Genomic DNA, 19,927 nt, shown 5'->3' on the forward strand with positions numbered 1-19,927 from the left:
AATAAAATATATACAATCAAAGCGCATGAGATATCAGGTGCGATCATACCAGCACTAATGCACCGGATCCCATCAGAACTCCGCAGTTAAGCGTGCTTGGGCGAGAGTAGTACTAGGATGGGTGACCTCCTGGGAAGTCCTTGTGTTGCACCTCTTTTTTTGCGATTTTTTAAATACTTCTTTTTATTTCTGTTAATCGGCGTAAAAGAGTCGGAAAAAGTAGGAGAAGACAAGCATTTCAGCGTTAATTATGTTTGTTTTGCCGTTAATAAGTGAAAGAAATAAAATATATACAATCAAAGCGCATGAGATATCAGGTGCGATCATACCAGCACTAATGCACCGGATCCCATCAGAACTCCGCAGTTAAGCGTGCTTGGGCGAGAGTAGTACTAGGATGGGTGACCTCCTGGGAAGTCCTTGTGTTGCACCTCTTTTTTTGCGATTTTTTAAATACTTCTTTTTATTTCTGTTAATCGGCGTAAAAGAGTCGGAAAAAGTAGGAGAAGACAAGCATTTCAGCGTTAATTATGTTTGTTTTGCCGTTAATAAGTGAAAGAAATAAAATATATACAATCAAAGCGCATGAGATATCAGGTGCGATCATACCAGCACTAATGCACCGGATCCCATCAGAACTCCGCAGTTAAGCGTGCTTGGGCGAGAGTAGTACTAGGATGGGTGACCTCCTGGGAAGTCCTTGTGTTGCACCTCTTTTTTTGCGATTTTTTAAATACTTCTTTTTATTTCTGTTAATCGGCGTAAAAGAGTCGGAAAAAGTAGGAGAAGACAAGCATTTCAGCGTTAATTATGTTTGTTTTGCCGTTAATAAGTGAAAGAAATAAAATATATACAATCAAAGCGCATGAGATATCAGGTGCGATCATACCAGCACTAATGCACCGGATCCCATCAGAACTCCGCAGTTAAGCGTGCTTGGGCGAGAGTAGTACTAGGATGGGTGACCTCCTGGGAAGTCCTTGTGTTGCACCTCTTTTTTTGCGATTTTTTAAATACTTCTTTTTATTTCTGTTAATCGGCGTAAAAGAGTCGGAAAAAGTAGGAGAAGACAAGCATTTCAGCGTTAATTATGTTTGTTTTGCCGTTAATAAGTGAAAGAAATAAAATATATACAATCAAAGCGCATGAGATATCAGGTGCGATCATACCAGCACTAATGCACCGGATCCCATCAGAACTCCGCAGTTAAGCGTGCTTGGGCGAGAGTAGTACTAGGATGGGTGACCTCCTGGGCGTTAATTATGTTTGTTTTGCCGTTAATAAGTGAAAGAAATAAAATATATACAATCAAAGTGCATGAGATATCAGGTGCGATCATACCAGCACTAATGCACCGGATCCCATCAGAACTCCGCAGTTAAGCGTGCTTGGGCGAGAGTAGTACTAGGATGGGTGACCTCCTGGGAAGTCCTTGTGTTGCACCTCTTTTTTTGCGATTTTTTAAATACTTCTTTTTGTTTCTGTTAATCGGCGTAAAAGAGTCGGAAAAAGTAGGAGAAGACAAGCATTTCAGCGTTAATTATGTTTGTTTTGCCGTTAATAAGTGAAAGAAATAAAATATATACAATCAAAGCGCATGAGATATCAGGTGCGATCATACCAGCACTAATGCACCGGATCCCATCAGAACTCCGCAGTTAAGCGTGCTTGGGCGAGAGTAGTACTAGGATGGGTGACCTCCTGGGAAGTCCTTGTGTTGCACCTCTTTTTTTGCGATTTTTTAAATACTTCTTTTTATTTCTGTTAATCGGCGTAAAAGAGTCGGAAAAAGTAGGAGAAGACAAGCATTTCAGCGTTAATTATGTTTGTTTTGCCGTTAATAAGTGAAAGAAATAAAATATATACAATCAAAGCGCATGAGATATCAGGTGCGATCATACCAGCACTAATGCACCGGATCCCATCAGAACTCCGCAGTTAAGCGTGCTTGGGCGAGAGTAGTACTAGGATGGGTGACCTCCTGGGAAGTCCTTGTGTTGCACCTCTTTTTTTGCGATTTTTTAAATACTTCTTTTTATTTCTGTTAATCGGCGTAAAAGAGTCGGAAAAAGTAGGAGAAGACAAGCATTTCAGCGTTAATTATGTTTGTTTTGCCGTTAATAAGTGAAAGAAATAAAATATATACAATCAAAGCGCATGAGATATCAGGTGCGATCATACCAGCACTAATGCACCGGATCCCATCAGAACTCCGCAGTTAAGCGTGCTTGGGCGAGAGTAGTACTAGGATGGGTGACCTCCTGGGAAGTCCTTGTGTTGCACCTCTTTTTTTGCGATTTTTTAAATACTTCTTTTTATTTCTGTTAATCGGCGTAAAAGAGTCGGAAAAAGTAGGAGAAGACAAGCATTTCAGCGTTAATTATGTTTGTTTTGCCGTTAATAAGTGAAAGAAATAAAATATATACAATCAAAGCGCATGAGATATCAGGTGCGATCATACCAGCACTAATGCACCGGATCCCATCAGAACTCCGCAGTTAAGCGTGCTTGGGCGAGAGTAGTACTAGGATGGGTGACCTCCTGGGAAGTCCTTGTGTTGCACCTCTTTTTTTGCGATTTTTTAAATACTTCTTTTTATTTCTGTTAATCGGCGTAAAAGAGTCGGAAAAAGTAGGAGAAGACAAGCATTTCAGCGTTAATTATGTTTGTTTTGCCGTTAATAAGTGAAAGAAATAAAATATATACAATCAAAGCGCATGAGATATCAGGTGCGATCATACCAGCACTAATGCACCGGATCCCATCAGAACTCCGCAGTTAAGCGTGCTTGGGCGAGAGTAGTACTAGGATGGGTGACCTCCTGGGAAGTCCTTGTGTTGCACCTCTTTTTTTGCGATTTTTTAAATACTTCTTTTTATTTCTGTTAATCGGCGTAAAAGAGTCGGAAAAAGTAGGAGAAGACAAGCATTTCAGCGTTAATTATGTTTGTTTTGCCGTTAATAAGTGAAAGAAATAAAATATATACAATCAAAGCGCATGAGATATCAGGTGCGATCATACCAGCACTAATGCACCGGATCCCATCAGAACTCCGCAGTTAAGCGTGCTTGGGCGAGAGTAGTACTAGGATGGGTGACCTCCTGGGAAGTCCTTGTGTTGCACCTCTTTTTTTGCGATTTTTTAAATACTTCTTTTTATTTCTGTTAATCGGCGTAAAAGAGTCGGAAAAAGTAGGAGAAGACAAGCATTTCAGCGTTAATTATGTTTGTTTTGCCGTTAATAAGTGAAAGAAATAAAATATATACAATCAAAGCGCATGAGATATCAGGTGCGATCATACCAGCACTAATGCACCGGATCCCATCAGAACTCCGCAGTTAAGCGTGCTTGGGCGAGAGTAGTACTAGGATGGGTGACCTCCTGGGAAGTCCTTGTGTTGCACCTCTTTTTTTGCGATTTTTTAAATACTTCTTTTTATTTCTGTTAATCGGCGTAAAAGAGTCGGAAAAAGTAGGAGAAGACAAGCATTTCAGCGTTAATTATGTTTGTTTTGCCGTTAATAAGTGAAAGAAATAAAATATATACAATCAAAGCGCATGAGATATCAGGTGCGATCATACCAGCACTAATGCACCGGATCCCATCAGAACTCCGCAGTTAAGCGTGCTTGGGCGAGAGTAGTACTAGGATGGGTGACCTCCTGGGAAGTCCTTGTGTTGCACCTCTTTTTTTGCGATTTTTTAAATACTTCTTTTTATTTCTGTTAATCGGCGTAAAAGAGTCGGAAAAAGTAGGAGAAGACAAGCATTTCAGCGTTAATTATGTTTGTTTTGCCGTTAATAAGTGAAAGAAATAAAATATATACAATCAAAGCGCATGAGATATCAGGTGCGATCATACCAGCACTAATGCACCGGATCCCATCAGAACTCCGCAGTTAAGCGTGCTTGGGCGAGAGTAGTACTAGGATGGGTGACCTCCTGGGAAGTCCTTGTGTTGCACCTCTTTTTTTGCGATTTTTTAAATACTTCTTTTTATTTCTGTTAATCGGCGTAAAAGAGTCGGAAAAAGTAGGAGAAGACAAGCATTTCAGCGTTAATTATGTTTGTTTTGCCGTTAATAAGTGAAAGAAATAAAATATATACAATCAAAGCGCATGAGATATCAGGTGCGATCATACCAGCACTAATGCACCGGATCCCATCAGAACTCCGCAGTTAAGCGTGCTTGGGCGAGAGTAGTACTAGGATGGGTGACCTCCTGGGAAGTCCTTGTGTTGCACCTCTTTTTTTGCGATTTTTTAAATACTTCTTTTTATTTCTGTTAATCGGCGTAAAAGAGTCGGAAAAAGTAGGAGAAGACAAGCATTTCAGCGTTAATTATGTTTGTTTTGCCGTTAATAAGTGAAAGAAATAAAATATATACAATCAAAGCGCATGAGATATCAGGTGCGATCATACCAGCACTAATGCACCGGATCCCATCAGAACTCCGCAGTTAAGCGTGCTTGGGCGAGAGTAGTACTAGGATGGGTGACCTCCTGGGAAGTCCTTGTGTTGCACCTCTTTTTTTGCGATTTTTTAAATACTTCTTTTTATTTCTGTTAATCGGCGTAAAAGAGTCGGAAAAAGTAGGAGAAGACAAGCATTTCAGCGTTAATTATGTTTGTTTTGCCGTTAATAAGTGAAAGAAATAAAATATATACAATCAAAGCGCATGAGATATCAGGTGCGATCATACCAGCACTAATGCACCGGATCCCATCAGAACTCCGCAGTTAAGCGTGCTTGGGCGAGAGTAGTACTAGGATGGGTGACCTCCTGGGAAGTCCTTGTGTTGCACCTCTTTTTTTGCGATTTTTTAAATACTTCTTTTTATTTCTGTTAATCGGCGTAAAAGAGTCGGAAAAAGTAGGAGAAGACAAGCATTTCAGCGTTAATTATGTTTGTTTTGCCGTTAATAAGTGAAAGAAATAAAATATATACAATCAAAGCGCATGAGATATCAGGTGCGATCATACCAGCACTAATGCACCGGATCCCATCAGAACTCCGCAGTTAAGCGTGCTTGGGCGAGAGTAGTACTAGGATGGGTGACCTCCTGGGCGTTAATTATGTTTGTTTTGCCGTTAATAAGTGAAAGAAATAAAATATATACAATCAAAGCGCATGAGATATCAGGTGCGATCATACCAGCACTAATGCACCGGATCCCATCAGAACTCCGCAGTTAAGCGTGCTTGGGCGAGAGTAGTACTAGGATGGGTGACCTCCTGGGAAGTCCTTGTGTTGCACCTCTTTTTTTGCGATTTTTTAAATACTTCTTTTTATTTCTGTTAATCGGCGTAAAAGAGTCGGAAAAAGTAGGAGAAGACAAGCATTTCAGCGTTAATTATGTTTGTTTTGCCGTTAATAAGTGAAAGAAATAAAATATATACAATCAAAGCGCATGAGATATCAGGTGCGATCATACCAGCACTAATGCACCGGATCCCATCAGAACTCCGCAGTTAAGCGTGCTTGGGCGAGAGTAGTACTAGGATGGGTGACCTCCTGGGAAGTCCTTGTGTTGCACCTCTTTTTTTGCGATTTTTTAAATACTTCTTTTTATTTCTGTTAATCGGCGTAAAAGAGTCGGAAAAAGTAGGAGAAGACAAGCATTTCAGCGTTAATTATGTTTGTTTTGCCGTTAATAAGTGAAAGAAATAAAATATATACAATCAAAGCGCATGAGATATCAGGTGCGATCATACCAGCACTAATGCACCGGATCCCATCAGAACTCCGCAGTTAAGCGTGCTTGGGCGAGAGTAGTACTAGGATGGGTGACCTCCTGGGAAGTCCTTGTGTTGCACCTCTTTTTTTGCGATTTTTTAAATACTTCTTTTTATTTCTGTTAATCGGCGTAAAAGAGTCGGAAAAAGTAGGAGAAGACAAGCATTTCAGCGTTAATTATGTTTGTTTTGCCGTTAATAAGTGAAAGAAATAAAATATATACAATCAAAGCGCATGAGATATCAGGTGCGATCATACCAGCACTAATGCACCGGATCCCATCAGAACTCCGCAGTTAAGCGTGCTTGGGCGAGAGTAGTACTAGGATGGGTGACCTCCTGGGAAGTCCTTGTGTTGCACCTCTTTTTTTGCGATTTTTTAAATACTTCTTTTTATTTCTGTTAATCGGCGTAAAAGAGTCGGAAAAAGTAGGAGAAGACAAGCATTTCAGCGTTAATTATGTTTGTTTTGCCGTTAATAAGTGAAAGAAATAAAATATATACAATCAAAGCGCATGAGATATCAGGTGCGATCATACCAGCACTAATGCACCGGATCCCATCAGAACTCCGCAGTTAAGCGTGCTTGGGCGAGAGTAGTACTAGGATGGGTGACCTCCTGGGAAGTCCTTGTGTTGCACCTCTTTTTTTGCGATTTTTTAAATACTTCTTTTTATTTCTGTTAATCGGCGTAAAAGAGTCGGAAAAAGTAGGAGAAGACAAGCATTTCAGCGTTAATTATGTTTGTTTTGCCGTTAATAAGTGAAAGAAATAAAATATATACAATCAAAGCGCATGAGATATCAGGTGCGATCATACCAGCACTAATGCACCGGATCCCATCAGAACTCCGCAGTTAAGCGTGCTTGGGCGAGAGTAGTACTAGGATGGGTGACCTCCTGGGAAGTCCTTGTGTTGCACCTCTTTTTTTGCGATTTTTTAAATACTTCTTTTTATTTCTGTTAATCGGCGTAAAAGAGTCGGAAAAAGTAGGAGAAGACAAGCATTTCAGCGTTAATTATGTTTGTTTTGCCGTTAATAAGTGAAAGAAATAAAATATATACAATCAAAGCGCATGAGATATCAGGTGCGATCATACCAGCACTAATGCACCGGATCCCATCAGAACTCCGCAGTTAAGCGTGCTTGGGCGAGAGTAGTACTAGGATGGGTGACCTCCTGGGAAGTCCTTGTGTTGCACCTCTTTTTTTGCGATTTTTTAAATACTTCTTTTTATTTCTGTTAATCGGCGTAAAAGAGTCGGAAAAAGTAGGAGAAGACAAGCATTTCAGCGTTAATTATGTTTGTTTTGCCGTTAATAAGTGAAAGAAATAAAATATATACAATCAAAGCGCATGAGATATCAGGTGCGATCATACCAGCACTAATGCACCGGATCCCATCAGAACTCCGCAGTTAAGCGTGCTTGGGCGAGAGTAGTACTAGGATGGGTGACCTCCTGGGAAGTCCTTGTGTTGCACCTCTTTTTTTGCGATTTTTTAAATACTTCTTTTTATTTCTGTTAATCGGCGTAAAAGAGTCGGAAAAAGTAGGAGAAGACAAGCATTTCAGCGTTAATTATGTTTGTTTTGCCGTTAATAAGTGAAAGAAATAAAATATATACAATCAAAGCGCATGAGATATCAGGTGCGATCATACCAGCACTAATGCACCGGATCCCATCAGAACTCCGCAGTTAAGCGTGCTTGGGCGAGAGTAGTACTAGGATGGGTGACCTCCTGGGAAGTCCTTGTGTTGCACCTCTTTTTTTGCGATTTTTTAAATACTTCTTTTTATTTCTGTTAATCGGCGTAAAAGAGTCGGAAAAAGTAGGAGAAGACAAGCATTTCAGCGTTAATTATGTTTGTTTTGCCGTTAATAAGTGAAAGAAATAAAATATATACAATCAAAGCGCATGAGATATCAGGTGCGATCATACCAGCACTAATGCACCGGATCCCATCAGAACTCCGCAGTTAAGCGTGCTTGGGCGAGAGTAGTACTAGGATGGGTGACCTCCTGGGAAGTCCTTGTGTTGCACCTCTTTTTTTGCGATTTTTTAAATACTTCTTTTTATTTCTGTTAATCGGCGTAAAAGAGTCGGAAAAAGTAGGAGAAGACAAGCATTTCAGCGTTAATTATGTTTGTTTTGCCGTTAATAAGTGAAAGAAATAAAATATATACAATCAAAGCGCATGAGATATCAGGTGCGATCATACCAGCACTAATGCACCGGATCCCATCAGAACTCCGCAGTTAAGCGTGCTTGGGCGAGAGTAGTACTAGGATGGGTGACCTCCTGGGAAGTCCTTGTGTTGCACCTCTTTTTTTGCGATTTTTTAAATACTTCTTTTTATTTCTGTTAATCGGCGTAAAAGAGTCGGAAAAAGTAGGAGAAGACAAGCATTTCAGCGTTAATTATGTTTGTTTTGCCGTTAATAAGTGAAAGAAATAAAATATATACAATCAAAGCGCATGAGATATCAGGTGCGATCATACCAGCACTAATGCACCGGATCCCATCAGAACTCCGCAGTTAAGCGTGCTTGGGCGAGAGTAGTACTAGGATGGGTGACCTCCTGGGAAGTCCTTGTGTTGCACCTCTTTTTTTGCGATTTTTTAAATACTTCTTTTTATTTCTGTTAATCGGCGTAAAAGAGTCGGAAAAAGTAGGAGAAGACAAGCATTTCAGCGTTAATTATGTTTGTTTTGCCGTTAATAAGTGAAAGAAATAAAATATATACAATCAAAGCGCATGAGATATCAGGTGCGATCATACCAGCACTAATGCACCGGATCCCATCAGAACTCCGCAGTTAAGCGTGCTTGGGCGAGAGTAGTACTAGGATGGGTGACCTCCTGGGAAGTCCTTGTGTTGCACCTCTTTTTTTGCGATTTTTTAAATACTTCTTTTTATTTCTGTTAATCGGCGTAAAAGAGTCGGAAAAAGTAGGAGAAGACAAGCATTTCAGCGTTAATTATGTTTGTTTTGCCGTTAATAAGTGAAAGAAATAAAATATATACAATCAAAGCGCATGAGATATCAGGTGCGATCATACCAGCACTAATGCACCGGATCCCATCAGAACTCCGCAGTTAAGCGTGCTTGGGCGAGAGTAGTACTAGGATGGGTGACCTCCTGGGAAGTCCTTGTGTTGCACCTCTTTTTTTGCGATTTTTTAAATACTTCTTTTTATTTCTGTTAATCGGCGTAAAAGAGTCGGAAAAAGTAGGAGAAGACAAGCATTTCAGCGTTAATTATGTTTGTTTTGCCGTTAATAAGTGAAAGAAATAAAATATATACAATCAAAGCGCATGAGATATCAGGTGCGATCATACCAGCACTAATGCACCGGATCCCATCAGAACTCCGCAGTTAAGCGTGCTTGGGCGAGAGTAGTACTAGGATGGGTGACCTCCTGGGAAGTCCTTGTGTTGCACCTCTTTTTTTGCGATTTTTTAAATACTTCTTTTTATTTCTGTTAATCGGCGTAAAAGAGTCGGAAAAAGTAGGAGAAGACAAGCATTTCAGCGTTAATTATGTTTGTTTTGCCGTTAATAAGTGAAAGAAATAAAATATATACAATCAAAGCGCATGAGATATCAGGTGCGATCATACCAGCACTAATGCACCGGATCCCATCAGAACTCCGCAGTTAAGCGTGCTTGGGCGAGAGTAGTACTAGGATGGGTGACCTCCTGGGAAGTCCTTGTGTTGCACCTCTTTTTTTGCGATTTTTTAAATACTTCTTTTTATTTCTGTTAATCGGCGTAAAAGAGTCGGAAAAAGTAGGAGAAGACAAGCATTTCAGCGTTAATTATGTTTGTTTTGCCGTTAATAAGTGAAAGAAATAAAATATATACAATCAAAGCGCATGAGATATCAGGTGCGATCATACCAGCACTAATGCACCGGATCCCATCAGAACTCCGCAGTTAAGCGTGCTTGGGCGAGAGTAGTACTAGGATGGGTGACCTCCTGGGAAGTCCTTGTGTTGCACCTCTTTTTTTGCGATTTTTTAAATACTTCTTTTTATTTCTGTTAATCGGCGTAAAAGAGTCGGAAAAAGTAGGAGAAGACAAGCATTTCAGCGTTAATTATGTTTGTTTTGCCGTTAATAAGTGAAAGAAATAAAATATATACAATCAAAGCGCATGAGATATCAGGTGCGATCATACCAGCACTAATGCACCGGATCCCATCAGAACTCCGCAGTTAAGCGTGCTTGGGCGAGAGTAGTACTAGGATGGGTGACCTCCTGGGAAGTCCTTGTGTTGCACCTCTTTTTTTGCGATTTTTTAAATACTTCTTTTTATTTCTGTTAATCGGCGTAAAAGAGTCGGAAAAAGTAGGAGAAGACAAGCATTTCAGCGTTAATTATGTTTGTTTTGCCGTTAATAAGTGAAAGAAATAAAATATATACAATCAAAGCGCATGAGATATCAGGTGCGATCATACCAGCACTAATGCACCGGATCCCATCAGAACTCCGCAGTTAAGCGTGCTTGGGCGAGAGTAGTACTAGGATGGGTGACCTCCTGGGAAGTCCTTGTGTTGCACCTCTTTTTTTGCGATTTTTTAAATACTTCTTTTTATTTCTGTTAATCGGCGTAAAAGAGTCGGAAAAAGTAGGAGAAGACAAGCATTTCAGCGTTAATTATGTTTGTTTTGCCGTTAATAAGTGAAAGAAATAAAATATATACAATCAAAGCGCATGAGATATCAGGTGCGATCATACCAGCACTAATGCACCGGATCCCATCAGAACTCCGCAGTTAAGCGTGCTTGGGCGAGAGTAGTACTAGGATGGGTGACCTCCTGGGAAGTCCTTGTGTTGCACCTCTTTTTTTGCGATTTTTTAAATACTTCTTTTTATTTCTGTTAATCGGCGTAAAAGAGTCGGAAAAAGTAGGAGAAGACAAGCATTTCAGCGTTAATTATGTTTGTTTTGCCGTTAATAAGTGAAAGAAATAAAATATATACAATCAAAGCGCATGAGATATCAGGTGCGATCATACCAGCACTAATGCACCGGATCCCATCAGAACTCCGCAGTTAAGCGTGCTTGGGCGAGAGTAGTACTAGGATGGGTGACCTCCTGGGAAGTCCTTGTGTTGCACCTCTTTTTTTGCGATTTTTTAAATACTTCTTTTTATTTCTGTTAATCGGCGTAAAAGAGTCGGAAAAAGTAGGAGAAGACAAGCATTTCAGCGTTAATTATGTTTGTTTTGCCGTTAATAAGTGAAAGAAATAAAATATATACAATCAAAGCGCATGAGATATCAGGTGCGATCATACCAGCACTAATGCACCGGATCCCATCAGAACTCCGCAGTTAAGCGTGCTTGGGCGAGAGTAGTACTAGGATGGGTGACCTCCTGGGAAGTCCTTGTGTTGCACCTCTTTTTTTGCGATTTTTTAAATACTTCTTTTTATTTCTGTTAATCGGCGTAAAAGAGTCGGAAAAAGTAGGAGAAGACAAGCATTTCAGCGTTAATTATGTTTGTTTTGCCGTTAATAAGTGAAAGAAATAAAATATATACAATCAAAGCGCATGAGATATCAGGTGCGATCATACCAGCACTAATGCACCGGATCCCATCAGAACTCCGCAGTTAAGCGTGCTTGGGCGAGAGTAGTACTAGGATGGGTGACCTCCTGGGAAGTCCTTGTGTTGCACCTCTTTTTTTGCGATTTTTTAAATACTTCTTTTTATTTCTGTTAATCGGCGTAAAAGAGTCGGAAAAAGTAGGAGAAGACAAGCATTTCAGCGTTAATTATGTTTGTTTTGCCGTTAATAAGTGAAAGAAATAAAATATATACAATCAAAGCGCATGAGATATCAGGTGCGATCATACCAGCACTAATGCACCGGATCCCATCAGAACTCCGCAGTTAAGCGTGCTTGGGCGAGAGTAGTACTAGGATGGGTGACCTCCTGGGAAGTCCTTGTGTTGCACCTCTTTTTTTGCGATTTTTTAAATACTTCTTTTTATTTCTGTTAATCGGCGTAAAAGAGTCGGAAAAAGTAGGAGAAGACAAGCATTTCAGCGTTAATTATGTTTGTTTTGCCGTTAATAAGTGAAAGAAATAAAATATATACAATCAAAGCGCATGAGATATCAGGTGCGATCATACCAGCACTAATGCACCGGATCCCATCAGAACTCCGCAGTTAAGCGTGCTTGGGCGAGAGTAGTACTAGGATGGGTGACCTCCTGGGAAGTCCTTGTGTTGCACCTCTTTTTTTGCGATTTTTTAAATACTTCTTTTTATTTCTGTTAATCGGCGTAAAAGAGTCGGAAAAAGTAGGAGAAGACAAGCATTTCAGCGTTAATTATGTTTGTTTTGCCGTTAATAAGTGAAAGAAATAAAATATATACAATCAAAGCGCATGAGATATCAGGTGCGATCATACCAGCACTAATGCACCGGATCCCATCAGAACTCCGCAGTTAAGCGTGCTTGGGCGAGAGTAGTACTAGGATGGGTGACCTCCTGGGAAGTCCTTGTGTTGCACCTCTTTTTTTGCGATTTTTTAAATACTTCTTTTTATTTCTGTTAATCGGCGTAAAAGAGTCGGAAAAAGTAGGAGAAGACAAGCATTTCAGCGTTAATTATGTTTGTTTTGCCGTTAATAAGTGAAAGAAATAAAATATATACAATCAAAGCGCATGAGATATCAGGTGCGATCATACCAGCACTAATGCACCGGATCCCATCAGAACTCCGCAGTTAAGCGTGCTTGGGCGAGAGTAGTACTAGGATGGGTGACCTCCTGGGAAGTCCTTGTGTTGCACCTCTTTTTTTGCGATTTTTTAAATACTTCTTTTTATTTCTGTTAATCGGCGTAAAAGAGTCGGAAAAAGTAGGAGAAGACAAGCATTTCAGCGTTAATTATGTTTGTTTTGCCGTTAATAAGTGAAAGAAATAAAATATATACAATCAAAGCGCATGAGATATCAGGTGCGATCATACCAGCACTAATGCACCGGATCCCATCAGAACTCCGCAGTTAAGCGTGCTTGGGCGAGAGTAGTACTAGGATGGGTGACCTCCTGGGAAGTCCTTGTGTTGCACCTCTTTTTTTGCGATTTTTTAAATACTTCTTTTTATTTCTGTTAATCGGCGTAAAAGAGTCGGAAAAAGTAGGAGAAGACAAGCATTTCAGCGTTAATTATGTTTGTTTTGCCGTTAATAAGTGAAAGAAATAAAATATATACAATCAAAGCGCATGAGATATCAGGTGCGATCATACCAGCACTAATGCACCGGATCCCATCAGAACTCCGCAGTTAAGCGTGCTTGGGCGAGAGTAGTACTAGGATGGGTGACCTCCTGGGAAGTCCTTGTGTTGCACCTCTTTTTTTGCGATTTTTTAAATACTTCTTTTTATTTCTGTTAATCGGCGTAAAAGAGTCGGAAAAAGTAGGAGAAGACAAGCATTTCAGCGTTAATTATGTTTGTTTTGCCGTTAATAAGTGAAAGAAATAAAATATATACAATCAAAGCGCATGAGATATCAGGTGCGATCATACCAGCACTAATGCACCGGATCCCATCAGAACTCCGCAGTTAAGCGTGCTTGGGCGAGAGTAGTACTAGGATGGGTGACCTCCTGGGAAGTCCTTGTGTTGCACCTCTTTTTTTGCGATTTTTTAAATACTTCTTTTTATTTCTGTTAATCGGCGTAAAAGAGTCGGAAAAAGTAGGAGAAGACAAGCATTTCAGCGTTAATTATGTTTGTTTTGCCGTTAATAAGTGAAAGAAATAAAATATATACAATCAAAGCGCATGAGATATCAGGTGCGATCATACCAGCACTAATGCACCGGATCCCATCAGAACTCCGCAGTTAAGCGTGCTTGGGCGAGAGTAGTACTAGGATGGGTGACCTCCTGGGAAGTCCTTGTGTTGCACCTCTTTTTTTGCGATTTTTTAAATACTTCTTTTTATTTCTGTTAATCGGCGTAAAAGAGTCGGAAAAAGTAGGAGAAGACAAGCATTTCAGCGTTAATTATGTTTGTTTTGCCGTTAATAAGTGAAAGAAATAAAATATATACAATCAAAGCGCATGAGATATCAGGTGCGATCATACCAGCACTAATGCACCGGATCCCATCAGAACTCCGCAGTTAAGCGTGCTTGGGCGAGAGTAGTACTAGGATGGGTGACCTCCTGGGCGTTAATTATGTTTGTTTTGCCGTTAATAAGTGAAAGAAATAAAATATATACAATCAAAGCGCATGAGATATCAGGTGCGATCATACCAGCACTAATGCACCGGATCCCATCAGAACTCCGCAGTTAAGCGTGCTTGGGCGAGAGTAGTACTAGGATGGGTGACCTCCTGGGAAGTCCTTGTGTTGCACCTCTTTTTTTGCGATTTTTTAAATACTTCTTTTTATTTCTGTTAATCGGCGTAAAAGAGTCGGAAAAAGTAGGAGAAGACAAGCATTTCAGCGTTAATTATGTTTGTTTTGCCGTTAATAAGTGAAAGAAATAAAATATATACAATCAAAGCGCATGAGATATCAGGTGCGATCATACCAGCACTAATGCACCGGATCCCATCAGAACTCCGCAGTTAAGCGTGCTTGGGCGAGAGTAGTACTAGGATGGGTGACCTCCTGGGAAGTCCTTGTGTTGCACCTCTTTTTTTGCGATTTTTTAAATACTTCTTTTTATTTCTGTTAATCGGCGTAAAAGAGTCGGAAAAAGTAGGAGAAGACAAGCATTTCAGCGTTAATTATGTTTGTTTTGCCGTTAATAAGTGAAAGAAATAAAATATATACAATCAAAGCGCATGAGATATCAGGTGCGATCATACCAGCACTAATGCACCGGATCCCATCAGAACTCCGCAGTTAAGCGTGCTTGGGCGAGAGTAGTACTAGGATGGGTGACCTCCTGGGAAGTCCTTGTGTTGCACCTCTTTTTTTGCGATTTTTTAAATACTTCTTTTTATTTCTGTTAATCGGCGTAAAAGAGTCGGAAAAAGTAGGAGAAGACAAGCATTTCAGCGTTAATTATGTTTGTTTTGCCGTTAATAAGTGAAAGAAATAAAATATATACAATCAAAGCGCATGAGATATCAGGTGCGATCATACCAGCACTAATGCACCGGATCCCATCAGAACTCCGCAGTTAAGCGTGCTTGGGCGAGAGTAGTACTAGGATGGGTGACCTCCTGGGAAGTCCTTGTGTTGCACCTCTTTTTTTGCGATTTTTTAAATACTTCTTTTTATTTCTGTTAATCGGCGTAAAAGAGTCGGAAAAAGTAGGAGAAGACAAGCATTTCAGCGTTAATTATGTTTGTTTTGCCGTTAATAAGTGAAAGAAATAAAATATATACAATCAAAGCGCATGAGATATCAGGTGCGATCATACCAGCACTAATGCACCGGATCCCATCAGAACTCCGCAGTTAAGCGTGCTTGGGCGAGAGTAGTACTAGGATGGGTGACCTCCTGGGAAGTCCTTGTGTTGCACCTCTTTTTTTGCGATTTTTTAAATACTTCTTTTTATTTCTGTTAATCGGCGTAAAAGAGTCGGAAAAAGTAGGAGAAGACAAGCATTTCAGCGTTAATTATGTTTGTTTTGCCGTTAATAAGTGAAAGAAATAAAATATATACAATCAAAGCGCATGAGATATCAGGTGCGATCATACCAGCACTAATGCACCGGATCCCATCAGAACTCCGCAGTTAAGCGTGCTTGGGCGAGAGTAGTACTAGGATGGGTGACCTCCTGGGAAGTCCTTGTGTTGCACCTCTTTTTTTGCGATTTTTTAAATACTTCTTTTTATTTCTGTTAATCGGCGTAAAAGAGTCGGAAAAAGTAGGAGAAGACAAGCATTTCAGCGTTAATTATGTTTGTTTTGCCGTTAATAAGTGAAAGAAATAAAATATATACAATCAAAGCGCATGAGATATCAGGTGCGATCATACCAGCACTAATGCACCGGATCCCATCAGAACTCCGCAGTTAAGCGTGCTTGGGCGAGAGTAGTACTAGGATGGGTGACCTCCTGGGAAGTCCTTGTGTTGCACCTCTTTTTTTGCGATTTTTTAAATACTTCTTTTTATTTCTGTTAATCGGCGTAAAAGAGTCGGAAAAAGTAGGAGAAGACAAGCATTTCAGCGTTAATTATGTTTGTTTTGCCGTTAATAAGTGAAAGAAATAAAATATATACAATCAAAGCGCATGAGATATCAGGTGCGATCATACCAGCACTAATGCACCGGATCCCATCAGAACTCCGCAGTTAAGCGTGCTTGGGCGAGAGTAGTACTAGGATGGGTGACCTCCTGGGAAGTCCTTGTGTTGCACCTCTTTTTTTGCGATTTTTTAAATACTTCTTTTTATTTCTGTTAATCGGCGTAAAAGAGTCGGAAAAAGTAGGAGAAGACAAGCATTTCAGCGTTAATTATGTTTGTTTTGCCGTTAATAAGTGAAAGAAATAAAATATATACAATCAAAGCGCATGAGATATCAGGTGCGATCATACCAGCACTAATGCACCGGATCCCATCAGAACTCCGCAGTTAAGCGTGCTTGGGCGAGAGTAGTACTAGGATGGGTGACCTCCTGGGAAGTCCTTGTGTTGCACCTCTTTTTTTGCGATTTTTTAAATACTTCTTTTTATTTCTGTTAATCGGCGTAAAAGAGTCGGAAAAAGTAGGAGAAGACAAGCATTTCAGCGTTAATTATGTTTGTTTTGCCGTTAATAAGTGAAAGAAATAAAATATATACAATCAAAGCGCATGAGATATCAGGTGCGATCATACCAGCACTAATGCACCGGATCCCATCAGAACTCCGCAGTTAAGCGTGCTTGGGCGAGAGTAGTACTAGGATGGGTGACCTCCTGGGAAGTCCTTGTGTTGCACCTCTTTTTTTGCGATTTTTTAAATACTTCTTTTTATTTCTGTTAATCGGCGTAAAAGAGTCGGAAAAAGTAGGAGAAGACAAGCATTTCAGCGTTAATTATGTTTGTTTTGCCGTTAATAAGTGAAAGAAATAAAATATATACAATCAAAGCGCATGAGATATCAGGTGCGATCATACCAGCACTAATGCACCGGATCCCATCAGAACTCCGCAGTTAAGCGTGCTTGGGCGAGAGTAGTACTAGGATGGGTGACCTCCTGGGAAGTCCTTGTGTTGCACCTCTTTTTTTGCGATTTTTTAAATACTTCTTTTTATTTCTGTTAATCGGCGTAAAAGAGTCGGAAAAAGTAGGAGAAGACAAGCATTTCAGCGTTAATTATGTTTGTTTTGCCGTTAATAAGTGAAAGAAATAAAATATATACAATCAAAGCGCATGAGATATCAGGTGCGATCATACCAGCACTAATGCACCGGATCCCATCAGAACTCCGCAGTTAAGCGTGCTTGGGCGAGAGTAGTACTAGGATGGGTGACCTCCTGGGAAGTCCTTGTGTTGCACCTCTTTTTTTGCGATTTTTTAAATACTTCTTTTTATTTCTGTTAATCGGCGTAAAAGAGTCGGAAAAAGTAGGAGAAGACAAGCATTTCAGCGTTAATTATGTTTGTTTTGCCGTTAATAAGTGAAAGAAATAAAATATATACAATCAAAGCGCATGAGATATCAGGTGCGATCATACCAGCACTAATGCACCGGATCCCATCAGAACTCCGCAGTTAAGCGTGCTTGGGCGAGAGTAGTACTAGGATGGGTGACCTCCTGGGAAGTCCTTGTGTTGCACCTCTTTTTTTGCGATTTTTTAAATACTTCTTTTTATTTCTGTTAATCGGCGTAAAAGAGTCGGAAAAAGTAGGAGAAGACAAGCATTTCAGCGTTAATTATGTTTGTTTTGCCGTTAATAAGTGAAAGAAATAAAATATATACAATCAAAGCGCATGAGATATCAGGTGCGATCATACCAGCACTAATGCACCGGATCCCATCAGAACTCCGCAGTTAAGCGTGCTTGGGCGAGAGTAGTACTAGGATGGGTGACCTCCTGGGAAGTCCTTGTGTTGCACCTCTTTTTTTGCGATTTTTTAAATACTTCTTTTTATTTCTGTTAATCGGCGTAAAAGAGTCGGAAAAAGTAGGAGAAGACAAGCATTTCAGCGTTAATTATGTTTGTTTTGCCGTTAATAAGTGAAAGAAATAAAATATATACAATCAAAGCGCATGAGATATCAGGTGCGATCATACCAGCACTAATGCACCGGATCCCATCAGAACTCCGCAGTTAAGCGTGCTTGGGCGAGAGTAGTACTAGGATGGGTGACCTCCTGGGAAGTCCTTGTGTTGCACCTCTTTTTTTGCGATTTTTTAAATACTTCTTTTTATTTCTGTTAATCGGCGTAAAAGAGTCGGAAAAAGTAGGAGAAGACAAGCATTTCAGCGTTAATTATGTTTGTTTTGCCGTTAATAAGTGAAAGAAATAAAATATATACAATCAAAGCGCATGAGATATCAGGTGCGATCATACCAGCACTAATGCACCGGATCCCATCAGAACTCCGCAGTTAAGCGTGCTTGGGCGAGAGTAGTACTAGGATGGGTGACCTCCTGGGCGTTAATTATGTTTGTTTTGCCGTTAATAAGTGAAAGAAATAAAATATATACAATCAAAGCGCATGAGATATCAGGTGCGATCATACCAGCACTAATGCACCGGATCCCATCAGAACTCCGCAGTTAAGCGTGCTTGGGCGAGAGTAGTACTAGGATGGGTGACCTCCTGGGAAGTCCTTGTGTTGCACCTCTTTTTTTGCGATTTTTTAAATACTTCTTTTTATTTCTGTTAATCGGCGTAAAAGAGTCGGAAAAAGTAGGAGAAGACAAGCATTTCAGCGTTAATTATGTTTGTTTTGCCGTTAATAAGTGAAAGAAATAAAATATATACAATCAAAGCGCATGAGATATCAGGTGCGATCATACCAGCACTAATGCACCGGATCCCATCAGAACTCCGCAGTTAAGCGTGCTTGGGCGAGAGTAGTACTAGGATGGGTGACCTCCTGGGAAGTCCTTGTGTTGCACCTCTTTTTTTGCGATTTTTTAAATACTTCTTTTTATTTCTGTTAATCGGCGTAAAAGAGTCGGAAAAAGTAGGAGAAGACAAGCATTTCAGCGTTAATTATGTTTGTTTTGCCGTTAATAAGTGAAAGAAATAAAATATATACAATCAAAGCGCATGAGATATCAGGTGCGATCATACCAGCACTAATGCACCGGATCCCATCAGAACTCCGCAGTTAAGCGTGCTTGGGCGAGAGTAGTACTAGGATGGGTGACCTCCTGGGAAGTCCTTGTGTTGCACCTCTTTTTTTGCGATTTTTTAAATACTTCTTTTTATTTCTGTTAATCGGCGTAAAAGAGTCGGAAAAAGTAGGAGAAGACAAGCATTTCAGCGTTAATTATGTTTGTTTTGCCGTTAATAAGTGAAAGAAATAAAATATATACAATCAAAGCGCATGAGATATCAGGTGCGATCATACCAGCACTAATGCACCGGATCCCATCAGAACTCCGCAGTTAAGCGTGCTTGGGCGAGAGTAGTACTAGGATGGGTGACCTCCTGGGAAGTCCTTGTGTTGCACCTCTTTTTTTGCGATTTTTTAAATACTTCTTTTTATTTCTGTTAATCGGCGTAAAAGAGTCGGAAAAAGTAGGAGAAGACAAGCATTTCAGCGTTAATTATGTTTGTTTTGCCGTTAATAAGTGAAAGAAATAAAATATATACAATCAAAGCGCATGAGATATCAGGTGCGATCATACCAGCACTAATGCACCGGATCCCATCAGAACTCCGCAGTTAAGCGTGCTTGGGCGAGAGTAGTACTAGGATGGGTGACCTCCTGGGAAGTCCTTGTGTTGCACCTCTTTTTTTGCGATTTTTTAAATACTTCTTTTTATTTCTGTTAATCGGCGTAAAAGAGTCGGAAAAAGTAGGAGAAGACAAGCATTTCAGCGTTAATTATGTTTGTTTTGCCGTTAATAAGTGAAAGAAATAAAATATATACAATCAAAGCGCATGAGATATCAGGTGCGATCATACCAGCACTAATGCACCGGATCCCATCAGAACTCCGCAGTTAAGCGTGCTTGGGCGAGAGTAGTACTAGGATGGGTGACCTCCTGGGAAGTCCTTGTGTTGCACCTCTTTTTTTGCGATTTTTTAAATACTTCTTTTTATTTCTGTTAATCG

The 19,927-nt window shown here is 40.1% G+C and overlaps 69 non-coding genes and 4 pseudogenes across 69 annotated transcripts; all 73 read left to right on the top strand.

The window, feature by feature from the left end:
* The first annotated feature begins 35 nt into the window (after positions 1-35).
* On the top strand, positions 36-154 carry LOC127111986 (5S ribosomal RNA). The gene has a single exon (XR_007798579.1). It is a non-coding gene; the product is annotated as a 5S ribosomal RNA (ribosomal RNA).
* A 161-nt stretch (positions 155-315) lies between these two features.
* LOC127111987 (5S ribosomal RNA) lies at positions 316-434 on the top strand. Its single transcript, XR_007798580.1, has one exon. It is a non-coding gene; the product is annotated as a 5S ribosomal RNA (ribosomal RNA).
* Positions 435-595: 161 nt separating this feature from the next.
* On the top strand, positions 596-714 carry LOC127111988 (5S ribosomal RNA). Its single transcript, XR_007798581.1, has one exon. It is a non-coding gene; the product is annotated as a 5S ribosomal RNA (ribosomal RNA).
* A 161-nt stretch (positions 715-875) lies between these two features.
* On the top strand, positions 876-994 carry LOC127111989 (5S ribosomal RNA). The gene has a single exon (XR_007798582.1). It is a non-coding gene; the product is annotated as a 5S ribosomal RNA (ribosomal RNA).
* A 161-nt stretch (positions 995-1,155) lies between these two features.
* On the top strand, positions 1,156-1,278 carry LOC127111505 (uncharacterized; annotated as a pseudogene).
* A 49-nt stretch (positions 1,279-1,327) lies between these two features.
* LOC127111990 (5S ribosomal RNA) lies at positions 1,328-1,446 on the top strand. Its single transcript, XR_007798583.1, has one exon. It is a non-coding gene; the product is annotated as a 5S ribosomal RNA (ribosomal RNA).
* A 161-nt stretch (positions 1,447-1,607) lies between these two features.
* LOC127111991 (5S ribosomal RNA) lies at positions 1,608-1,726 on the top strand. Its single transcript, XR_007798584.1, has one exon. It is a non-coding gene; the product is annotated as a 5S ribosomal RNA (ribosomal RNA).
* Positions 1,727-1,887: 161 nt separating this feature from the next.
* LOC127111993 (5S ribosomal RNA) lies at positions 1,888-2,006 on the top strand. Its single transcript, XR_007798586.1, has one exon. It is a non-coding gene; the product is annotated as a 5S ribosomal RNA (ribosomal RNA).
* A 161-nt stretch (positions 2,007-2,167) lies between these two features.
* Positions 2,168-2,286, top strand: LOC127111994 (5S ribosomal RNA). The gene has a single exon (XR_007798587.1). It is a non-coding gene; the product is annotated as a 5S ribosomal RNA (ribosomal RNA).
* A 161-nt stretch (positions 2,287-2,447) lies between these two features.
* LOC127111995 (5S ribosomal RNA) lies at positions 2,448-2,566 on the top strand. Its single transcript, XR_007798588.1, has one exon. It is a non-coding gene; the product is annotated as a 5S ribosomal RNA (ribosomal RNA).
* Positions 2,567-2,727: 161 nt separating this feature from the next.
* LOC127111996 (5S ribosomal RNA) lies at positions 2,728-2,846 on the top strand. Its single transcript, XR_007798589.1, has one exon. It is a non-coding gene; the product is annotated as a 5S ribosomal RNA (ribosomal RNA).
* Positions 2,847-3,007: 161 nt separating this feature from the next.
* LOC127111997 (5S ribosomal RNA) lies at positions 3,008-3,126 on the top strand. Its single transcript, XR_007798590.1, has one exon. It is a non-coding gene; the product is annotated as a 5S ribosomal RNA (ribosomal RNA).
* Positions 3,127-3,287: 161 nt separating this feature from the next.
* Positions 3,288-3,406, top strand: LOC127111998 (5S ribosomal RNA). Its single transcript, XR_007798591.1, has one exon. It is a non-coding gene; the product is annotated as a 5S ribosomal RNA (ribosomal RNA).
* A 161-nt stretch (positions 3,407-3,567) lies between these two features.
* On the top strand, positions 3,568-3,686 carry LOC127111999 (5S ribosomal RNA). The gene has a single exon (XR_007798592.1). It is a non-coding gene; the product is annotated as a 5S ribosomal RNA (ribosomal RNA).
* A 161-nt stretch (positions 3,687-3,847) lies between these two features.
* LOC127112000 (5S ribosomal RNA) lies at positions 3,848-3,966 on the top strand. Its single transcript, XR_007798593.1, has one exon. It is a non-coding gene; the product is annotated as a 5S ribosomal RNA (ribosomal RNA).
* Positions 3,967-4,127: 161 nt separating this feature from the next.
* Positions 4,128-4,246, top strand: LOC127112001 (5S ribosomal RNA). Its single transcript, XR_007798594.1, has one exon. It is a non-coding gene; the product is annotated as a 5S ribosomal RNA (ribosomal RNA).
* Positions 4,247-4,407: 161 nt separating this feature from the next.
* LOC127112002 (5S ribosomal RNA) lies at positions 4,408-4,526 on the top strand. The gene has a single exon (XR_007798595.1). It is a non-coding gene; the product is annotated as a 5S ribosomal RNA (ribosomal RNA).
* A 161-nt stretch (positions 4,527-4,687) lies between these two features.
* On the top strand, positions 4,688-4,806 carry LOC127112004 (5S ribosomal RNA). Its single transcript, XR_007798597.1, has one exon. It is a non-coding gene; the product is annotated as a 5S ribosomal RNA (ribosomal RNA).
* Positions 4,807-4,967: 161 nt separating this feature from the next.
* Positions 4,968-5,090, top strand: LOC127111506 (uncharacterized; annotated as a pseudogene).
* A 49-nt stretch (positions 5,091-5,139) lies between these two features.
* Positions 5,140-5,258, top strand: LOC127112005 (5S ribosomal RNA). Its single transcript, XR_007798598.1, has one exon. It is a non-coding gene; the product is annotated as a 5S ribosomal RNA (ribosomal RNA).
* Positions 5,259-5,419: 161 nt separating this feature from the next.
* Positions 5,420-5,538, top strand: LOC127112006 (5S ribosomal RNA). Its single transcript, XR_007798599.1, has one exon. It is a non-coding gene; the product is annotated as a 5S ribosomal RNA (ribosomal RNA).
* A 161-nt stretch (positions 5,539-5,699) lies between these two features.
* On the top strand, positions 5,700-5,818 carry LOC127112007 (5S ribosomal RNA). Its single transcript, XR_007798600.1, has one exon. It is a non-coding gene; the product is annotated as a 5S ribosomal RNA (ribosomal RNA).
* A 161-nt stretch (positions 5,819-5,979) lies between these two features.
* Positions 5,980-6,098, top strand: LOC127112008 (5S ribosomal RNA). The gene has a single exon (XR_007798601.1). It is a non-coding gene; the product is annotated as a 5S ribosomal RNA (ribosomal RNA).
* A 161-nt stretch (positions 6,099-6,259) lies between these two features.
* Positions 6,260-6,378, top strand: LOC127110587 (5S ribosomal RNA). Its single transcript, XR_007797376.1, has one exon. It is a non-coding gene; the product is annotated as a 5S ribosomal RNA (ribosomal RNA).
* A 161-nt stretch (positions 6,379-6,539) lies between these two features.
* On the top strand, positions 6,540-6,658 carry LOC127110589 (5S ribosomal RNA). The gene has a single exon (XR_007797377.1). It is a non-coding gene; the product is annotated as a 5S ribosomal RNA (ribosomal RNA).
* A 161-nt stretch (positions 6,659-6,819) lies between these two features.
* Positions 6,820-6,938, top strand: LOC127110590 (5S ribosomal RNA). The gene has a single exon (XR_007797378.1). It is a non-coding gene; the product is annotated as a 5S ribosomal RNA (ribosomal RNA).
* A 161-nt stretch (positions 6,939-7,099) lies between these two features.
* On the top strand, positions 7,100-7,218 carry LOC127110591 (5S ribosomal RNA). The gene has a single exon (XR_007797379.1). It is a non-coding gene; the product is annotated as a 5S ribosomal RNA (ribosomal RNA).
* A 161-nt stretch (positions 7,219-7,379) lies between these two features.
* Positions 7,380-7,498, top strand: LOC127110592 (5S ribosomal RNA). The gene has a single exon (XR_007797380.1). It is a non-coding gene; the product is annotated as a 5S ribosomal RNA (ribosomal RNA).
* Positions 7,499-7,659: 161 nt separating this feature from the next.
* LOC127110595 (5S ribosomal RNA) lies at positions 7,660-7,778 on the top strand. The gene has a single exon (XR_007797382.1). It is a non-coding gene; the product is annotated as a 5S ribosomal RNA (ribosomal RNA).
* Positions 7,779-7,939: 161 nt separating this feature from the next.
* Positions 7,940-8,058, top strand: LOC127110596 (5S ribosomal RNA). Its single transcript, XR_007797383.1, has one exon. It is a non-coding gene; the product is annotated as a 5S ribosomal RNA (ribosomal RNA).
* Positions 8,059-8,219: 161 nt separating this feature from the next.
* LOC127110597 (5S ribosomal RNA) lies at positions 8,220-8,338 on the top strand. Its single transcript, XR_007797384.1, has one exon. It is a non-coding gene; the product is annotated as a 5S ribosomal RNA (ribosomal RNA).
* Positions 8,339-8,499: 161 nt separating this feature from the next.
* On the top strand, positions 8,500-8,618 carry LOC127110598 (5S ribosomal RNA). Its single transcript, XR_007797385.1, has one exon. It is a non-coding gene; the product is annotated as a 5S ribosomal RNA (ribosomal RNA).
* Positions 8,619-8,779: 161 nt separating this feature from the next.
* On the top strand, positions 8,780-8,898 carry LOC127110599 (5S ribosomal RNA). Its single transcript, XR_007797386.1, has one exon. It is a non-coding gene; the product is annotated as a 5S ribosomal RNA (ribosomal RNA).
* Positions 8,899-9,059: 161 nt separating this feature from the next.
* On the top strand, positions 9,060-9,178 carry LOC127110600 (5S ribosomal RNA). The gene has a single exon (XR_007797387.1). It is a non-coding gene; the product is annotated as a 5S ribosomal RNA (ribosomal RNA).
* Positions 9,179-9,339: 161 nt separating this feature from the next.
* On the top strand, positions 9,340-9,458 carry LOC127110601 (5S ribosomal RNA). Its single transcript, XR_007797388.1, has one exon. It is a non-coding gene; the product is annotated as a 5S ribosomal RNA (ribosomal RNA).
* A 161-nt stretch (positions 9,459-9,619) lies between these two features.
* Positions 9,620-9,738, top strand: LOC127110602 (5S ribosomal RNA). The gene has a single exon (XR_007797389.1). It is a non-coding gene; the product is annotated as a 5S ribosomal RNA (ribosomal RNA).
* A 161-nt stretch (positions 9,739-9,899) lies between these two features.
* Positions 9,900-10,018, top strand: LOC127110603 (5S ribosomal RNA). Its single transcript, XR_007797390.1, has one exon. It is a non-coding gene; the product is annotated as a 5S ribosomal RNA (ribosomal RNA).
* A 161-nt stretch (positions 10,019-10,179) lies between these two features.
* Positions 10,180-10,298, top strand: LOC127110604 (5S ribosomal RNA). The gene has a single exon (XR_007797391.1). It is a non-coding gene; the product is annotated as a 5S ribosomal RNA (ribosomal RNA).
* A 161-nt stretch (positions 10,299-10,459) lies between these two features.
* On the top strand, positions 10,460-10,578 carry LOC127110606 (5S ribosomal RNA). The gene has a single exon (XR_007797393.1). It is a non-coding gene; the product is annotated as a 5S ribosomal RNA (ribosomal RNA).
* Positions 10,579-10,739: 161 nt separating this feature from the next.
* On the top strand, positions 10,740-10,858 carry LOC127110607 (5S ribosomal RNA). The gene has a single exon (XR_007797394.1). It is a non-coding gene; the product is annotated as a 5S ribosomal RNA (ribosomal RNA).
* Positions 10,859-11,019: 161 nt separating this feature from the next.
* On the top strand, positions 11,020-11,138 carry LOC127110608 (5S ribosomal RNA). Its single transcript, XR_007797395.1, has one exon. It is a non-coding gene; the product is annotated as a 5S ribosomal RNA (ribosomal RNA).
* Positions 11,139-11,299: 161 nt separating this feature from the next.
* LOC127110609 (5S ribosomal RNA) lies at positions 11,300-11,418 on the top strand. The gene has a single exon (XR_007797396.1). It is a non-coding gene; the product is annotated as a 5S ribosomal RNA (ribosomal RNA).
* A 161-nt stretch (positions 11,419-11,579) lies between these two features.
* On the top strand, positions 11,580-11,698 carry LOC127110611 (5S ribosomal RNA). Its single transcript, XR_007797397.1, has one exon. It is a non-coding gene; the product is annotated as a 5S ribosomal RNA (ribosomal RNA).
* Positions 11,699-11,859: 161 nt separating this feature from the next.
* On the top strand, positions 11,860-11,978 carry LOC127110612 (5S ribosomal RNA). The gene has a single exon (XR_007797398.1). It is a non-coding gene; the product is annotated as a 5S ribosomal RNA (ribosomal RNA).
* A 161-nt stretch (positions 11,979-12,139) lies between these two features.
* On the top strand, positions 12,140-12,258 carry LOC127110613 (5S ribosomal RNA). The gene has a single exon (XR_007797399.1). It is a non-coding gene; the product is annotated as a 5S ribosomal RNA (ribosomal RNA).
* Positions 12,259-12,419: 161 nt separating this feature from the next.
* Positions 12,420-12,538, top strand: LOC127110614 (5S ribosomal RNA). Its single transcript, XR_007797400.1, has one exon. It is a non-coding gene; the product is annotated as a 5S ribosomal RNA (ribosomal RNA).
* Positions 12,539-12,699: 161 nt separating this feature from the next.
* Positions 12,700-12,818, top strand: LOC127110615 (5S ribosomal RNA). The gene has a single exon (XR_007797401.1). It is a non-coding gene; the product is annotated as a 5S ribosomal RNA (ribosomal RNA).
* Positions 12,819-12,979: 161 nt separating this feature from the next.
* LOC127110616 (5S ribosomal RNA) lies at positions 12,980-13,098 on the top strand. The gene has a single exon (XR_007797402.1). It is a non-coding gene; the product is annotated as a 5S ribosomal RNA (ribosomal RNA).
* Positions 13,099-13,259: 161 nt separating this feature from the next.
* On the top strand, positions 13,260-13,378 carry LOC127110618 (5S ribosomal RNA). The gene has a single exon (XR_007797404.1). It is a non-coding gene; the product is annotated as a 5S ribosomal RNA (ribosomal RNA).
* Positions 13,379-13,539: 161 nt separating this feature from the next.
* LOC127110619 (5S ribosomal RNA) lies at positions 13,540-13,658 on the top strand. The gene has a single exon (XR_007797405.1). It is a non-coding gene; the product is annotated as a 5S ribosomal RNA (ribosomal RNA).
* A 161-nt stretch (positions 13,659-13,819) lies between these two features.
* LOC127111507 (uncharacterized) lies at positions 13,820-13,942 on the top strand (annotated as a pseudogene).
* Positions 13,943-13,991: 49 nt separating this feature from the next.
* Positions 13,992-14,110, top strand: LOC127110620 (5S ribosomal RNA). Its single transcript, XR_007797406.1, has one exon. It is a non-coding gene; the product is annotated as a 5S ribosomal RNA (ribosomal RNA).
* Positions 14,111-14,271: 161 nt separating this feature from the next.
* LOC127110621 (5S ribosomal RNA) lies at positions 14,272-14,390 on the top strand. The gene has a single exon (XR_007797407.1). It is a non-coding gene; the product is annotated as a 5S ribosomal RNA (ribosomal RNA).
* A 161-nt stretch (positions 14,391-14,551) lies between these two features.
* Positions 14,552-14,670, top strand: LOC127110622 (5S ribosomal RNA). Its single transcript, XR_007797408.1, has one exon. It is a non-coding gene; the product is annotated as a 5S ribosomal RNA (ribosomal RNA).
* Positions 14,671-14,831: 161 nt separating this feature from the next.
* LOC127110623 (5S ribosomal RNA) lies at positions 14,832-14,950 on the top strand. The gene has a single exon (XR_007797409.1). It is a non-coding gene; the product is annotated as a 5S ribosomal RNA (ribosomal RNA).
* Positions 14,951-15,111: 161 nt separating this feature from the next.
* Positions 15,112-15,230, top strand: LOC127110624 (5S ribosomal RNA). Its single transcript, XR_007797410.1, has one exon. It is a non-coding gene; the product is annotated as a 5S ribosomal RNA (ribosomal RNA).
* A 161-nt stretch (positions 15,231-15,391) lies between these two features.
* On the top strand, positions 15,392-15,510 carry LOC127110625 (5S ribosomal RNA). The gene has a single exon (XR_007797411.1). It is a non-coding gene; the product is annotated as a 5S ribosomal RNA (ribosomal RNA).
* A 161-nt stretch (positions 15,511-15,671) lies between these two features.
* Positions 15,672-15,790, top strand: LOC127110627 (5S ribosomal RNA). The gene has a single exon (XR_007797412.1). It is a non-coding gene; the product is annotated as a 5S ribosomal RNA (ribosomal RNA).
* Positions 15,791-15,951: 161 nt separating this feature from the next.
* On the top strand, positions 15,952-16,070 carry LOC127110628 (5S ribosomal RNA). The gene has a single exon (XR_007797413.1). It is a non-coding gene; the product is annotated as a 5S ribosomal RNA (ribosomal RNA).
* Positions 16,071-16,231: 161 nt separating this feature from the next.
* Positions 16,232-16,350, top strand: LOC127110630 (5S ribosomal RNA). The gene has a single exon (XR_007797415.1). It is a non-coding gene; the product is annotated as a 5S ribosomal RNA (ribosomal RNA).
* A 161-nt stretch (positions 16,351-16,511) lies between these two features.
* On the top strand, positions 16,512-16,630 carry LOC127110631 (5S ribosomal RNA). Its single transcript, XR_007797416.1, has one exon. It is a non-coding gene; the product is annotated as a 5S ribosomal RNA (ribosomal RNA).
* A 161-nt stretch (positions 16,631-16,791) lies between these two features.
* Positions 16,792-16,910, top strand: LOC127110632 (5S ribosomal RNA). The gene has a single exon (XR_007797417.1). It is a non-coding gene; the product is annotated as a 5S ribosomal RNA (ribosomal RNA).
* A 161-nt stretch (positions 16,911-17,071) lies between these two features.
* LOC127110633 (5S ribosomal RNA) lies at positions 17,072-17,190 on the top strand. The gene has a single exon (XR_007797418.1). It is a non-coding gene; the product is annotated as a 5S ribosomal RNA (ribosomal RNA).
* A 161-nt stretch (positions 17,191-17,351) lies between these two features.
* Positions 17,352-17,470, top strand: LOC127110634 (5S ribosomal RNA). The gene has a single exon (XR_007797419.1). It is a non-coding gene; the product is annotated as a 5S ribosomal RNA (ribosomal RNA).
* A 161-nt stretch (positions 17,471-17,631) lies between these two features.
* LOC127110635 (5S ribosomal RNA) lies at positions 17,632-17,750 on the top strand. Its single transcript, XR_007797420.1, has one exon. It is a non-coding gene; the product is annotated as a 5S ribosomal RNA (ribosomal RNA).
* Positions 17,751-17,911: 161 nt separating this feature from the next.
* On the top strand, positions 17,912-18,030 carry LOC127110636 (5S ribosomal RNA). Its single transcript, XR_007797421.1, has one exon. It is a non-coding gene; the product is annotated as a 5S ribosomal RNA (ribosomal RNA).
* A 161-nt stretch (positions 18,031-18,191) lies between these two features.
* Positions 18,192-18,314, top strand: LOC127111448 (uncharacterized; annotated as a pseudogene).
* A 49-nt stretch (positions 18,315-18,363) lies between these two features.
* On the top strand, positions 18,364-18,482 carry LOC127110637 (5S ribosomal RNA). The gene has a single exon (XR_007797422.1). It is a non-coding gene; the product is annotated as a 5S ribosomal RNA (ribosomal RNA).
* Positions 18,483-18,643: 161 nt separating this feature from the next.
* On the top strand, positions 18,644-18,762 carry LOC127110638 (5S ribosomal RNA). The gene has a single exon (XR_007797423.1). It is a non-coding gene; the product is annotated as a 5S ribosomal RNA (ribosomal RNA).
* A 161-nt stretch (positions 18,763-18,923) lies between these two features.
* On the top strand, positions 18,924-19,042 carry LOC127110639 (5S ribosomal RNA). The gene has a single exon (XR_007797424.1). It is a non-coding gene; the product is annotated as a 5S ribosomal RNA (ribosomal RNA).
* A 161-nt stretch (positions 19,043-19,203) lies between these two features.
* LOC127110641 (5S ribosomal RNA) lies at positions 19,204-19,322 on the top strand. Its single transcript, XR_007797426.1, has one exon. It is a non-coding gene; the product is annotated as a 5S ribosomal RNA (ribosomal RNA).
* A 161-nt stretch (positions 19,323-19,483) lies between these two features.
* On the top strand, positions 19,484-19,602 carry LOC127110642 (5S ribosomal RNA). Its single transcript, XR_007797427.1, has one exon. It is a non-coding gene; the product is annotated as a 5S ribosomal RNA (ribosomal RNA).
* Positions 19,603-19,763: 161 nt separating this feature from the next.
* Positions 19,764-19,882, top strand: LOC127110643 (5S ribosomal RNA). The gene has a single exon (XR_007797428.1). It is a non-coding gene; the product is annotated as a 5S ribosomal RNA (ribosomal RNA).
* The last annotated feature ends 45 nt before the right edge of the window (positions 19,883-19,927 follow it).

The sequence above is a fragment of the Lathyrus oleraceus genome, unplaced genomic scaffold (genome assembly GCF_024323335.1).
Source record: "Lathyrus oleraceus cultivar Zhongwan6 unplaced genomic scaffold, CAAS_Psat_ZW6_1.0 chrUn0005, whole genome shotgun sequence".
NCBI lineage: Eukaryota > Viridiplantae > Streptophyta > Magnoliopsida > Fabales > Fabaceae > Lathyrus > Lathyrus oleraceus.